Source organism: Gymnoscopelus braueri (assembly GCF_963280865.1).
Source record: "Gymnoscopelus braueri genome assembly, chromosome: 24".
In the NCBI taxonomy this organism is placed as follows: Eukaryota; Metazoa; Chordata; class Actinopteri; order Myctophiformes; family Myctophidae; genus Gymnoscopelus; species Gymnoscopelus braueri.
The window spans coordinates 13,578,746-13,593,149 of NC_137626.1; positions in this window are offsets into that span (position 1 = coordinate 13,578,746).

Consider the following 14,404-nt stretch of genomic DNA (forward strand, 5'->3'; position numbering starts at 1 on the left):
AAGTGCCAGCTTCCTCTCTCGGATTTCGGGAGTTGTAGTTCCAGACTCTATATAGCATTCAGAGATTGTGGAATAATCTCTGAATATACAGTGAAAATATCAGATCTACATGTTGCATTGCAACAGGTTGTGAGCTTGTAGATCGGCTATGTTTGGCAAAGACATTTTGTGAAGAGGGAAAAGGGAGAAGGGCAAGTATAGACCCCTGGGGGACACCGGTCAACTAAGTACACAACAAAGTTTAAGTGTTTAAAGCTCATAATTAATCAATAATTCTAATCTGGAGTTTTTGTATGCATTGTGTTTTTTTTTGCAAGAAATAGGCCCTGCCCACGTCATGTGAAGGCAATTAGAGGCCAACAGTATGGAGTACCAAAACCCTGTTTGACGGTCATTGTCACATGACTCGCAAGATCTTTTGCACGTAATATGTTTTGGGTTCACTTTTGTTTCTGCATTGTTTAGAGGCCCCTCAATGTGTGAAAACCCTAAAAGGTCTATGCTGTTTAGAGCAGTGGTTCCCAAACTGTGAGTCGGGACCCCCAGGGGTGTCTACAAATTATGTTGGGGTGTCCCCAGATGATTAGCTTAATGTGCAACATTGTTTTCTCACTCAACAGCAACAAACCAACATACAGTAAGTGTATACATGGTATCTGCACATTTATAAAGTGACAATATAAGCACTTTTGAGATGATTTTGATACCTCTAAAATAAAAGAAATTACTACATTACTACAACAACAATGTCAAACATTGGCCAAATTGTCAAATATTACCTAAGAAAGAGGCACAAATTGTGAAAATAGTCGTTCTACAAGCCCACTGGCTGTTTTCCGCATGGGTTTTCAGATCAAAAGGGCCCTCTTTAGTGACACATTTTCACCCTTTTCGGCAAAAAGCCAACAACAAAAACAAAACGTCTTGCCAGCTTGAGGGGAACACACCAGCCAGTGTACATGTTGCAGCTGTAGCATGGATAGCTCTTTTATTCCTCTCTTTGCGTTTCCGAGCTCCTGATTGTGTTTCCCCATCTTTCACTTGTTAACAAGGTGAATGAATGAATCACTGTTATTTCCAGGTTAGCAGGTATCTAGCCGGATGTTTATAATTGGCGCTTCATGTTAATGTGGAAATAAAAGCCTCTGTACTGATGTGAGTGGATATAATCCACTAGGACCCCCTATGGACAGGGCCCCTAATATATTGGAAATGACAAAAAAAATAAAATAATCCTATGCATTTATATATAGGCTAACATGGGTAGCTATTTTTATATATCAAAATCTAAATTATTATTTATGTATTATATTCATTAAACTAGAATGTTAAAGGGATATTTCACTTTCAAACAAAATAAACACAAAAAAAATATAAACAAGACATGAAAAAAGTAATGGAAAAATCACGGCCCCCTCATGCATTAGAAGGACAATATCAGTCACTAGAACCAAGGATGGGTGTTTTCAATGAATTTATCATGGTTTAAATGGAGTTTGAAGATACAAACATGTTTGAAGTGAAATATCCCTTTAATACTGTATCTACACTTCCCCCCCAAAAAAAAAACAAATTTAAAAAACGGCCAATTACTCGATAAAAAAAAAAAAATCAAAGCATGTGCCGTCGAACAAAGCTTAATCCTATGCATTTATATATAGGCTAACATGGGTAGCTATTTTTATATATCAAAATCTAAATTGATGAACATTTTTTTTTTTTATCCTTAGGGGGGCCTCCTTGCGGTGAAATCCTGCGTATGGGTTTACATAACCCAGCAACCCTAGGTAAATTACGCCAATGGAACCACTTGTTTAGAGGCCCCTCGGTGAGTGAAAATCCTACATTTTGTGGTGGAGTGTCTTCCTTGGCCGCCTGCATCGATCTAGCGGTGTCCGAGATTAGGACGGACACAGACCAACAACACGTGCAACGCGTATATCTACTATTTTCACTGTATATTCATGTTCACCTATTAAACCTAGTTCGGCGGACGGACGGACGGACGGACGGACGGACGGACGGACGGACGGACGGACGGACGGACGACGTCAGAGCAGCATCAAACATGTCACACAGGATAGCACAATAGTTGAGAAAAACCAAACACTATAGACCTACATGTAGACTCTGACCCTAGCCATCTGATTCTAAATAGATACTGTACATGACAGTTTTTGTATTTGATTTTCTTATTTTTGTGTATATTTCCACATGCGTATATGGCTCCATAAAATATAGTGTATTGATAGATTTCTGTATTAACACACAACACAATGACGAGAAATTTATTAATTTAGGCCTATTTAGTATTTATCAACTGGTGAGGTTGATCAATAAAGTCAGAATATACAGTGACTCGGTTTGTCTCTATAGTGTAAGAAAACTGAAAACAATCATTAATATAGTCAAATCAGCATTTATGCAAAACAACTGTCCGGCTGACAGCGTGCTTATTAACCACATGTTCAAACTGCACCCTGTTGTAACTTCCTCTAAATCCACACACAACTCACAGCTATCAGCACTATTATTGGTATTATATTCATTAAACTAGCATGTTAAAGGGATATTTCACTTTCAAACAAAATAAACACAAAAAAATATATAAACAAGAAATGAAAAAAGTAATGGAAAAATCACGGCCCCCTCATGCATTAGAAGGACAATATCAGTCACTAGAACCAAGGATGGGTGTTTTCAATTAATCTATCATGGTTTAAATGGAGTTTGAAGTTACAAACATGTTTGAAAGTGAAATATCCCTTTAATACTGTATCTACACTTCCCCAAAAAAAAAAAATCAAATAAAAAAAACGGCCAATTACTCGATTAAAAAAAAAAATTCGAAGGATGTGCCATCGAACAAAGCTTAATCCTATGCATTTATATATAGGCTAACATGGGTAGCTATTTTTATATATCAAAATCTAAATTGATGAAATTTTTTTTTTTAAATCCTTAGGGGGGCCTCCTTTAGCCTGGTAAACCCTCCCTCCGGAAATCTCATTTCCATTTGATTTCAGGAGTGAGTCTGGCCTGATCCGCCTTTCTGCAATATTGGCTGTGCTGGAGTTGGGCGGGAGTAATACCGTTGACTGACAACCCCTTCAGCCAATGATAATTTTTCCCCTTCAGCCAATCAGCAGTTCACCAGTCTTAATGTGACGCAACGAGACTTTTGAGACAGCCATACCCAAAATGGGTTGCCTTTTTCGGATACAATGGTGTCACTGCCCGCCCCTACCGGTTCTCTAAATTTTTATTTTTAAATAGGCTTTGTCATGATTAATTGACCACATATATGAAGTTAAACAACTAAATTCTATCCAAACGATATCTTATAAGTAAATTCCGTGCCTCAAAATAGAAGTTAGAGAGCTTTTTGAAGTAAAAAAATAGCGGAGAATTGGCCGCACAAGAAAAAGATGGCTGCCGTTCGTGTTTTGGGCTCACTCGAACTCGCCACCTGATTGGCCAACGTAAGCTGTCAATCACAGAACAATGAGCGACGACGCTGATAGGCTCGGCCGTTTGGCATACACAGCCAATATTGCAGAAAGGCGGATCAGGCCAGACTCACTCCAGGAATCAAATAGAAATGAGATTTCCGGAGGGAGGGTTTACCAGGCTAGGCCTCCTTGAGGTGAAATCCTGCGTATGGGTTTACATAACCCAGCAACCCTAGGTAAATTACGCCAATGGAACCACTTGTTTAGAGGCCCCTCGGTGAGTGAAAATCCTACATTTTGTGGTGGAGTGTCTTCCTTGGCCGCCTGCATCGATCTAGTGGTGTCCGAGATTAGGACGGACACAGACCAACAAAACGTGCAGCGCGTATATCTACTATTTTCACTGTATATTCATGTTTACCTATTAAACCTAGTTCGGCGGACGGACGGACGGACGGACAGACGGACGGACGACGTCAGAGCAGCATCAAACATGTCACACAGGATAGCACAATAGTTGAGAAAAACCAAACACTATAGACCTACATGTAGACTCTGACCCTAGCCATCTGATTCTAAATAGATACTGTACATGACAGTTTTTGTATTTGATTTTCTTATTTTTGTGTATATTTCCACATGCGTATATGGCTCCATAAAATATAGTGTATTGATAAATTTCTGTATTAACACACAACACAATGACGAGAAATTTATTAATTTAGGCCTATTTATCAACTGGTGAGGTTGATCAATAAAGTCAGAATATACAGTGACTCGGTTTGTCTCTATAGTGTAAGAAAACTGAAAACAGTCATTAATATAGTCAAATCAGCATTTATGCAAAACAACTGTCCGGCTGACAGCGTGCTTATTAACCACATGTTCAAACTGCACCCTGTTGTAACTTCCTCTAAATCCACACACAACTCACAGCTAGCAGCACTATTATTGGTATTATATTCATTAAACTAGCATGTTAAAGGAGGAGTTCACCCAAAAAAATTACTTATTTTCTATCAATTGCACACCCTATGAAGCCTTGAATCCATGGATTCTTTTTTGTTTTTGTCGCATTCCTAAGCTAATAATTTGATTCCCGTCTCCTACCGGCTAATGTATCCGGTAGGAGACACAAAATAGATTATTTGTGTCTCCTACCGGAAATACAAACGGCCATCAAATTATTGTCTTAGGAATGCCACAAAAACAAAAATAAATCCATGAAATCAAGGCTTCATGGGGTGTGTAATTGATAGAAAATAAGTAATTTTTTGGGTGAACTCCTCCTTTAAAGGGATATTTCACTTTCAAACAAAATAAACACAAAAAAAATATAAACAAGAAATGAAAAAAGTTATGGAAAAATCACGGAAAAATCACCCCCTCATGCATTAGAAGGACAATATCAGTCACTAGAACCAAGGATGGGTGTTTTCAATGAATATCATGGTTTAAATGGAGTTTGAAGTTACAAACATGTTTGAAAGTGAAATATCCCTTTAATACTGTATCTACACTTCCCCAAAAAAAAAAATCAAATTTAAAAAACAGCCAATTACTCGAGAAAAAAAAAAATCTAAGCATGTGCCATCAAACAAAGCTTCGAATATTCGAGTTGTTTGGGTCAGCCCTATTGTCCATACAGTACATACAGTATGCTGTAGCAACATATTTAAGAAACATTTTCTTTTGACATCTTTTCACATCAGGACATCCTATCCTACTCAAATGTATAAAGTACATTTACTCAAGTACTGTACTTTTACAGTGAGTCCATTTTTGTTTTACTTCTGGCTTCTAGTTACTTTGCAGATATAGATTAGAATGGCAAAACATGCATTAACCACTTAAACCCTATTTTATACATATACTTATACAGATATTTGAAAGTAGCCAATCTACACTTTCCATTATCCACTTTACACTGAGGTCATCTATTCTCAAATGCATAGTCCCAGGATCGTTTTCCACCTGTGTCCTGTTGTGCTCCAGACAGTCAGATTATAGTTGGTGTCACGGTGTGTTCCTGCCATTGTATGTCCTGCTTAATTGGCAGTTTTTGTGGTGACTTTTGAGATTTTGATACCTCTAGAATAAAAGAAAAATAAGACCATTATTGCAACAAAAATGTCAAAGATTGGCCAAATTGTCAAATATTACCTAAGAAAGAGGCACACATTGTGAAAATAGTCGTTCTACAAGCCAACTGGCTGTTTTCCACATGGGTTCTCAGACCAAAAGGGCCCTCTATAGTGATGTATGCAGCAACACATTTTCACCCTTTTCGGCAAAAAGCCAACAACAAAAACAAAACGTCTTGCCAGCTTGAGGGGAATACACCAGCCAGTGTCTATCTACACTGCATTTGCCACTTTATCAGTGTCTTTTAAAATTGTCATTATATGAATTTGTAACCAAATCTGAAAAAGTTATATTTTAACCCAGGCTGGCATGGACCGTGTTGTACAAGGGCTCTGACTTTGGCTGTGCTCAGCGTTTCATTTATAAAAAGAAATGGATCTGAGGGATATGGTTGGGTGTAGTCCAATAGTGGCTTAGAAGAAAGCCTCAGCCTGGTGGTCGTCTTGGACATCTTCCTCATCACCGGTGCTGGTGGTATCAATGTCAATATCAGAATGAAATCCCTCTTGATCCCCGACGCTGACCACAATCTCCGCGTCCGCCTCCTCCTCCTCTTCCTCAATATATCCTTCTTCAGTTTGGGTCATACTCCCAACTTCGGAGCAATGGGAGGTTGCTGGTTGCTCAAAATCATCACAATCTTTGGATAACTCATGTGGCTGTGGTCCTCCAGTAGTTTGATCTGGAGTAGACGTGTCGTCTATTTCACAATCTTCAGCCTCCATTTTGCAATCGCTGGGCCCGGCATCACCACTTTCTGCGTCAGATTCTTTTCCCTCAGTAGCAGCAGGCGGCTTCACTGTTTTAAACTATTTGCTCAGCGATGTACATGTTGCAGCTGTAGGATGGATAGCTCTTTTATTCCTCTCTTTGCGTTTCCGAGCTCCTGATTGTGTTTCCCCATCTTTCACTTGTTAACAAGGTGAATGAATGAATCACTGTCATTTCCAGGTTAGCAGGTATCTAGCCGGATGTTTATAATTGGCGCTTCATGTTAATGCGGAAATAAAAGCCTCTGTACTGATGTGAGTGGATATAATCAACTAGGACCCCATATGGATAGGGACCCTAATATATTGGAAATGACAACAAAAATATATATATCCTATGCATTTATATGTAATATGGGTAGCTATTTTTATATATCAAAATCTAGATGGCTAGCTGGCTGGCTGGCTGGCTGGCTGGCTGGCTGGCAGGCACAATAGTTGAGAAAGCACAATAGTTGAGAAAAACTAAACACTATAGACCTACATGTAGACTCTGACCCTAGCCATCTGCTGCTAAATAGATACTGTGTATGACCGTTTTTGTATTTGATTTTCTTATTTTTTTGTATGTTTCCACATGCGTATACGGCTCCATAAAATATAGTGTATTGAAAGATTTCTGTATTAACACACAACACAATGACAAGAAATTTATGAATTTAGGCCTATTTATCAACTGGTGAGGTTCATCAATAAAGTCAGAATATACAATGACTCTGTTTGTCTCTGTATTGTAAGAAAACTGAAAACTGTCATTAATATAGTCACAAAAATATAAAATGTCTCACATCAGCATTTATGCAAAACAACTGTCCAGCTGACAGCGTGCTTATTAACCACATATTCAAACTGCACCCTGTTGTAACTTCCTCTAAATCCACACACAACTCACTGCTATCAGCACTATTATTGGTATTATATTCATTAAATTAGCATGTTAAAGGGATATTTCACTTTCAAACAAAATAAACACACAACAAATATATAAACAAGAAATGAAAAAAGTAATGGAAAAATCACTGCCCCCTCACGCATTAGAAGGACAATATCAGTCACTAGAACTAAGGACGGGTGTTTTCAGTGAATCTATCATGGTTAAAATGGAGTTTGAAGTTACAAACATGTTTGAAAGTGAATTATCCCTTTAATACTCTATCTATCCACCTGTTTCCGCGGGAATTTACTGGAGCAAAAATCCTGTGTGGGAAACATCCTGCGGGGGGACCGGAAGTAGGAAATAGCGGCTCAGTGTGTTTACATTTGCCAGCAGAACGTAGCTGTACTGCGAACGGGCCTTTTGCATGTAGTTGAAGCGCAAGGGGGCGGGGGGCGGGGGGGGAGAGAGTCAGCGCACTGAAGTCAAGGCACAGACTACTGTGTTGTTGACGGACAACGGATGCACGCCTATGAGAAACAACACAAATAAAACCTGGCAAAACAGTTGCGTGTATTAGCGCAAGATGAGGATAAATGAAACATTCAGTCTAAATGTCCAGCAACTACTACCAATACTTTTGTATTTGAAACCTTACATTTCTCTAAATATTATAAACTCTTAGGACAGCCTAATACATAATTTATGAAAAGGCTACTATAGGCTACAGTGAAGTCGGACTGAATGACTGAAACGTTTTTTCTTTTTTAACTCTCTTGGTGATTATCTGGCACAGTAGTTGTGGATTAGCAAACTGGACATTAATGTTTCCTTTTCGCGTGCGAATTACTGGACATTTAGACTGAATGTTTCCTTTACCCTCATCTTGCACTAATGCACGCAACTGTTTTGCCATGTTTTATTTGTGTTGTTTCTCATAATAAGCGTGCATCCGTTGTCTGTCAACAACACAGTAGTCTGTAGTGTGCCTTGACTTCAGTGCGCTGACTCTCTCCCCATGCACCGCCCCCTTGCGCTTCAACTACATGCAAAAGGCCCGTTCGCCAGCTGCGAACGAGCTACGTTCTGCTGGCAAATGTAAACACACTGAGCCGCTATTTCCTACTTCCGGTCCCCCCGCAGGATGTTTCCCACACAGGATTTTTGCTCCAGTAAATTCCCACGGAAACAGGTGGATACTTCCCCATAACTGCAGAGCGCAACGCAATAGGCCTCTCGTTGCAATGTCACATAAGGACTAGTTCTTTTTAGCATTAAGAGTTTTTAGCATTGAGAAAATAGTTCAAACATCTGTCTTATCTTTAGGTGTATTTTCACCTGTTGAGACATAGTTCACAGCATGTCTCTGTCTGCTGTAGATGAATGACAGCTATGCTGGAACACATTCAGGATCAGTGAACAGATGAGCTGACGGTGGCCAGACTGGCCACATACGTACAATAAACAATGTACAGTTTATACTATGGACTTCTTGATAGCCAGCGTGCCATATCTGCATTAAGTTTAACGACATGAACCCTAGCGTCCCTATTTCAGCATTCAGTGAAAATACCCGATCTACAAGCTCTCACAAATGCATGCGCCACAACGCGACGCGTGCAAGCTTTTAGAACAGCTATTTTCGGCGAATATATTTGGTGTAGGTGGAAAAAAGGAGGGGGCCTAGTATACAGCCCTGGGGGACCCCGGTCAACTGTATACATTCAGGGTTTAAGTGATGTTCATTATGACACTACATGAAAATAAAATATTCCCAACAGATTGTGATTGTCCATACATACAGTATGCTGTAGCAACATCTTTAAGAAACATTTTCTTTTGACATCTTTTCACATCAGGACATCCTATCCAAATGTATAAAGTACATTTACTCAAGTACTGTACTTTTACAGTGAGTCCTTTTTTGTTTTACTTCTGGCTTCTAGTTACTTTGCAGATATAGATTAGTATGGCAAAACATGCATTAACCACTTAAACCTGCTTAATTGGCAGTTTGTGTGGTGACTTTTGAGATTTTGATACCTCTAGAATAAAATAAAAATAAGACCATTACTGCAACCAAAATGTCAAACATTGGCCAAATTGTCAAATATTACCTAAGAAAGAGGCACACATTGTGAAAATAGTCGTTCTACAAAAATCACGTCCCCCTCACGCATTAGAAGGACAATATCAGTCACTAGAACCAAGGACGGGTGTTTTCAGTGAATCTATCATGGTTAAAATGGAGTTTGAAGTTACAAACATGTTTGAAAGTGAAATATCCCTTTAATACTCTATCTATACTTCCCCATAACTGTAGAGCGCAACGCAATAGGCCTCTCGTTGCAATGTCACATAAGGACTAGTTCTTTTTAGCATTAAGAGTTTTTAGCATTGAGAAAATAGTTCAAACATCTGTCTTATCTTTAGGTGTATTTTCACCTGTTGAGACATAGTTCACAGCATGTCTCTGTCTGCTGTAGATGAATAACAGCTATGCAGGAACACATTCAGGGTCAGTGAACAGATGAGCTGACAGTGACCAGACTGGCCACATACGTACAATAGACAATGTACCGTTTATACTATGGACTTCTTGATAGCCAGTGTGCCATATCTACATTAAGTTTAACGACATGAACCCTAGCGTCCCTATTTCAACATTCAGTGAAAATAGCCGATCTACAAGCTCTCACAAATGCATGCGCCACAACGCGACGCTGTGCAAGCTTTTAGAACAGCTATTTTCGGCGAATAGATTTGGTGTAGGTGGAACAAAGGAGGGGGCCTAATATACAGCCCTGGGGGACCCCGGTCAACTAAGTATACATTCAGGGTTTAAGTGATGTTCATTATGACACTACATCAAAATAAAATATTCCCAACAGATCGTGATTGTCCATACACACAGTATGCTGTAGCAACATCTTTAAGAAACATTTTCTTTTGACATCTTTTCACATCAGGACATCCTATCCTACTCAAATGTATAAAGTACATTTACTCAAGTACTGTACTTTTACAGTGAGTCAATTTTTTTTTACTTCTGGCTTCTAGTTACTTTGCAGATATAGATTAGTATGGCAAAACATGCATTAACCACTTAAACCCTATTTTATACTTCAGATATTTGAAAATAGCCAATCTACACTTTCCATTATCCACTTTACACTGAGGTCATCTATTCTCAAATGCATAGTCTCAGGATCGTTTTCCACCTGTGTCCTGTTGTGCTCCAGCCAGTCAGATTATAGTTGGTGTCACGGTGTGTTCCTGCCATTGTATGTCCTGCTTAATTGGCAGTTTTTGTGGTGACTTTTGAGATTTTGATACCTCTAGAATAAAAAAATAAAATAAGACCATTACTGCAACAAAAATGTCAAACATTGGCCAAATTGTCAAATATTACCTAAGAAAGAGGCACACATTGTGAAAATAGTCGTTCTACAAGCCCACTGGCTGTTTTCCACATGGGTTTTCAGACCAAAAGGGCCCTCTATACTATAGAGGGCTATAGAGTCTATAGTGATGTATGCAGCAACACATTTTCACCCTTTTCGGCAAAAAGCCAACAAAAAAACAAAACGTCTTGCCAGCTTGAGGGGAATGCACCAGCCAGTGTCTATCTACACTGCATTTGCCACTTTACCAGTGTCTTTTAAATTGTCATTATATGAATTTGTAACAAAATCTGAAAAAGTATCTTAACCCAGGCTGGCATGGACCGTGTTGTAAAAGGGCTCTGACTTTGGCTGTGCTCAGCGTTTCATTTATAAAAAGAAATGGATCTGAGGGATATGGTTGGGTGTAGTCCAATAGTGGCTTAGAAGAAAGACTTGCCTCAGCCTGGTGGTCGTCTTGGACATCTTCCTCATCACCGGTGCTGGTGGTATCAATGTCAATATCAGAATGAAATCCCTCTTGATCCCCGACGCTGACCGCAATCTCCGCGTCCGCCTCCTCCTCCTCTTCCTCAATATATCCTTCTCCAGTTTGGGTCAAACTCCCAACTTCGGAGCAATGGGAGGTTGCTGGTTGCTCAAAATCATCATCACAATCTTTGGATAACTCATGTGGCTGTGGTCCTCCAGTAGTTTGATTTGGAGTAGACATGTCGTCTATTTCACGATCTTCAGCCTCCCTTTTGCAATCGCTGGGCCAGGCATCATCACTTTCTGTGTCAGATTCTCTTCCCTCAGTAGCAGCAGGCGGCTTCACTGTTTTAAACTATTTGCTCAGCGATGTACATGTTGCAGCTGTAGCATGGATAGCTCTTTTATTCCTCTCTTTGTGTTTTTGAGCTCCTGATTGTGTGTGTTTCCCCATCTTTCACTTGTTAACAAAGGTGAATGAATGAATCACTGACTTTTCCAGGTTTGCAGGTATCTAGCCGGATGTTTATAATTGGCGCTTCATGTTAATGCGGAAATAAAAGCCTCTGTACTGATGTGAGTGGATATAATCCACTAGGACCCAATATGGATAGGGCCCCTAATATATTGGAAATGACAACAAAAAAATATATTCATATCCTATGCATTTTTATGTAATATGGGTAGCTATTTTTATATATCTAGATGGCTGGCTGGCTGGCTGGCTGGCAGGCAGGCAGGCAGGCAGGCAGGCAGGCACAATAGTTGAGAAAGCACAATAGTTGAGAAAAACTAAACACTATAGACCTACATGTAGACTCTGACCCTAGCCATCTGCTGCTAAATAGATACTGTGTATGACCGTTTTTGTATTTGATTTTCTTATCTTTTTGTATGTTTCCACATGCGTATACGGCTCCATAAAATATAGTGTATTGAAAGATTTCTGTATTAACACACAACACAATGACAATAAATGTATGAATTTAGGCCTATTTATCAACTGGTGAGGTTGATCAATAAAGTCAGAATATACAATGACTCTGTTTGTCGCTGTATTGTAAGAAAACTGAAAACTGTCATTAATATAGTCACAAAAATATAAAATGTCTCACATCAGCATTTATGCAAAACAACTGTCCAGCTGACAGCGTGCTTATTAACCACATGTTCAAACTGCACCCTGTTGTAACTTCCTTTAAATCCACTCACAGCTATCAGCACTATTATTGGTATTATGTTCATTAAACTAGCATGTTAAAGGAATATTTCACTTTCTAACAAAATAAACACACAAAAAATATATAAACAAGAAATGAAAAAAGTAATGGTAAAATCACGGCCCCCTCACGCATTATAAGGACAATATCAGTCACTAGAACTAAGGACGGGTGTTTTCAATGAATCTATCATGGTTAAAATGGAGTTTGAAGTTACAAACATGTTTGAAAGTGAAATATCCCTTTAATACTGATCTATACTTCCCAATAACTGCAGAGCACAACGCAATAGGCCTCTCGTTGCAATGTCACATAAGGACTAGTTATTTTTAGCATTAAGAGTTTTTAACATTGAGCAAATAGTTCAAACATCTGTCTTATCTTTAGGTGTATTTTCACCTGTTGAGACATAGTTCACAGCATGTCTCTGTCTGCTGTAGATGAATGACAGCTATGCAGGAACACATTCAGGATCAGTGAACAGATGAGCTGACAGTGGCCAGACTGGCCACATACGTACAATAAACAATGTACAGTATATACTATGGACTTCTTGATAGCACAGCTCACTGTGAGCTTGTAGATCGGCTATTTTCAAATAGCCAATGTACTGTAGTATAGGTTTAAAGTGCTGATGTAGCCTAGTCGCCTCTTTGGGGCTTGTTTTCATAGAACTGGCTGCTTATTTCTCTCACAACACCTGGCAACGACATCCGTTTTGCTGTTTCCTCCGTCTACATGGAGACGGGACACGGAGCGTTGTCAAAGATATCCACCCTGGAAGGTGGTTTCACTTAGTTGCGGATTTAAGCCCCGCAAACACTGATCCCGTGTAAACGGACGTCACATCTGATACTTTATTTTGCCGTTTTCTGTAGAGACCGTCGTCGTGTAAACGACACCTTAAGTCCTTTGGCTCATTTCTCACCCAGTGCTGGGTGGTCTCTGAGGACCATTGGCCCTTGCTGTGTGTGTGTGTGTGTGTGTGTGTGTGTGTGTGTGTGTGTGAGAGAGAGAGAGAGAGAGAGAGATACTGTAGCCCCAAAGCTAAGTTCACCCACCAGCTCTGCAGTTATGGGGAAGTATACAGTAGCAACATGCTAGTTTAATTAACATAATACCAATAATAGTGCTGATAGCTGTGAGTTGTATGTTGATTTAGAGGAAGTTGCAACAGGGTGAAGTGTGGAAATGTGGTTAAAAACCACACTGAGTCAGCCGGACAGTTGTTTTGCATAAATGCTGATGTGAAACTTTGTTCAGAGAGACATTTTGTATACATAATATATATTGGTTGTACTGATGACTGTTTCTAAGATTGCAAATCTTACACCATAGAGACAATTGGGTCATCGTATATTCTGACTAACTGGTGAGATAAATCTCACCTTGATAAATAGGCCTACAGTACGTATAGGCCTATTAGCCTGTGTTGCGTGTCAAAACAACAATCTACCAATACACTAGATATATATTATGTGATCCATATTTGGATGTTAAAACAAGCAAAAATAAGAAAAGAAAATAACATACAATAACTGTCATGTACAGTATCTATGTATCATAGCAGATGACCAGGGTCAGACTTTTTTATTTTATATCGTTTTTTTTCCCTCAACTCTTGAGCTATCTTGTGTGACATACTGCTGCTATAAATGGTGCATTTATTTAGCGCTTTTATCCAAAGCGCTTTACATAGATTGTGCATTACATTCACCCATTCACACATACATTCATACACCGATGGCGGCGGAAACCATGCAAGGCACCAATCTGCTCATCGGGCGCAATTAGGGGTTCAGTGTCTTGCTCAAGGACACTTTGACACTTACTCTGGGGGAGCCCGGGATCATACTGGGAACCTTGCGGTTCCCACCCGGCTGCTCTACCGGCCACTCTATCCCTGACACCCTGCCGCCTATTCTATGACATGCTGACGTCCTATATCTGTCTGTCTGTCTGTCTGCCTGCCTGCCTGCCTGCCTGCCTGGCTGCCTGTCTGCCTGGCTGGCTGGTGTAAAGGTGTAATAGGTGACTGAACATTCATTGACAAATATTCAGCTTGTAG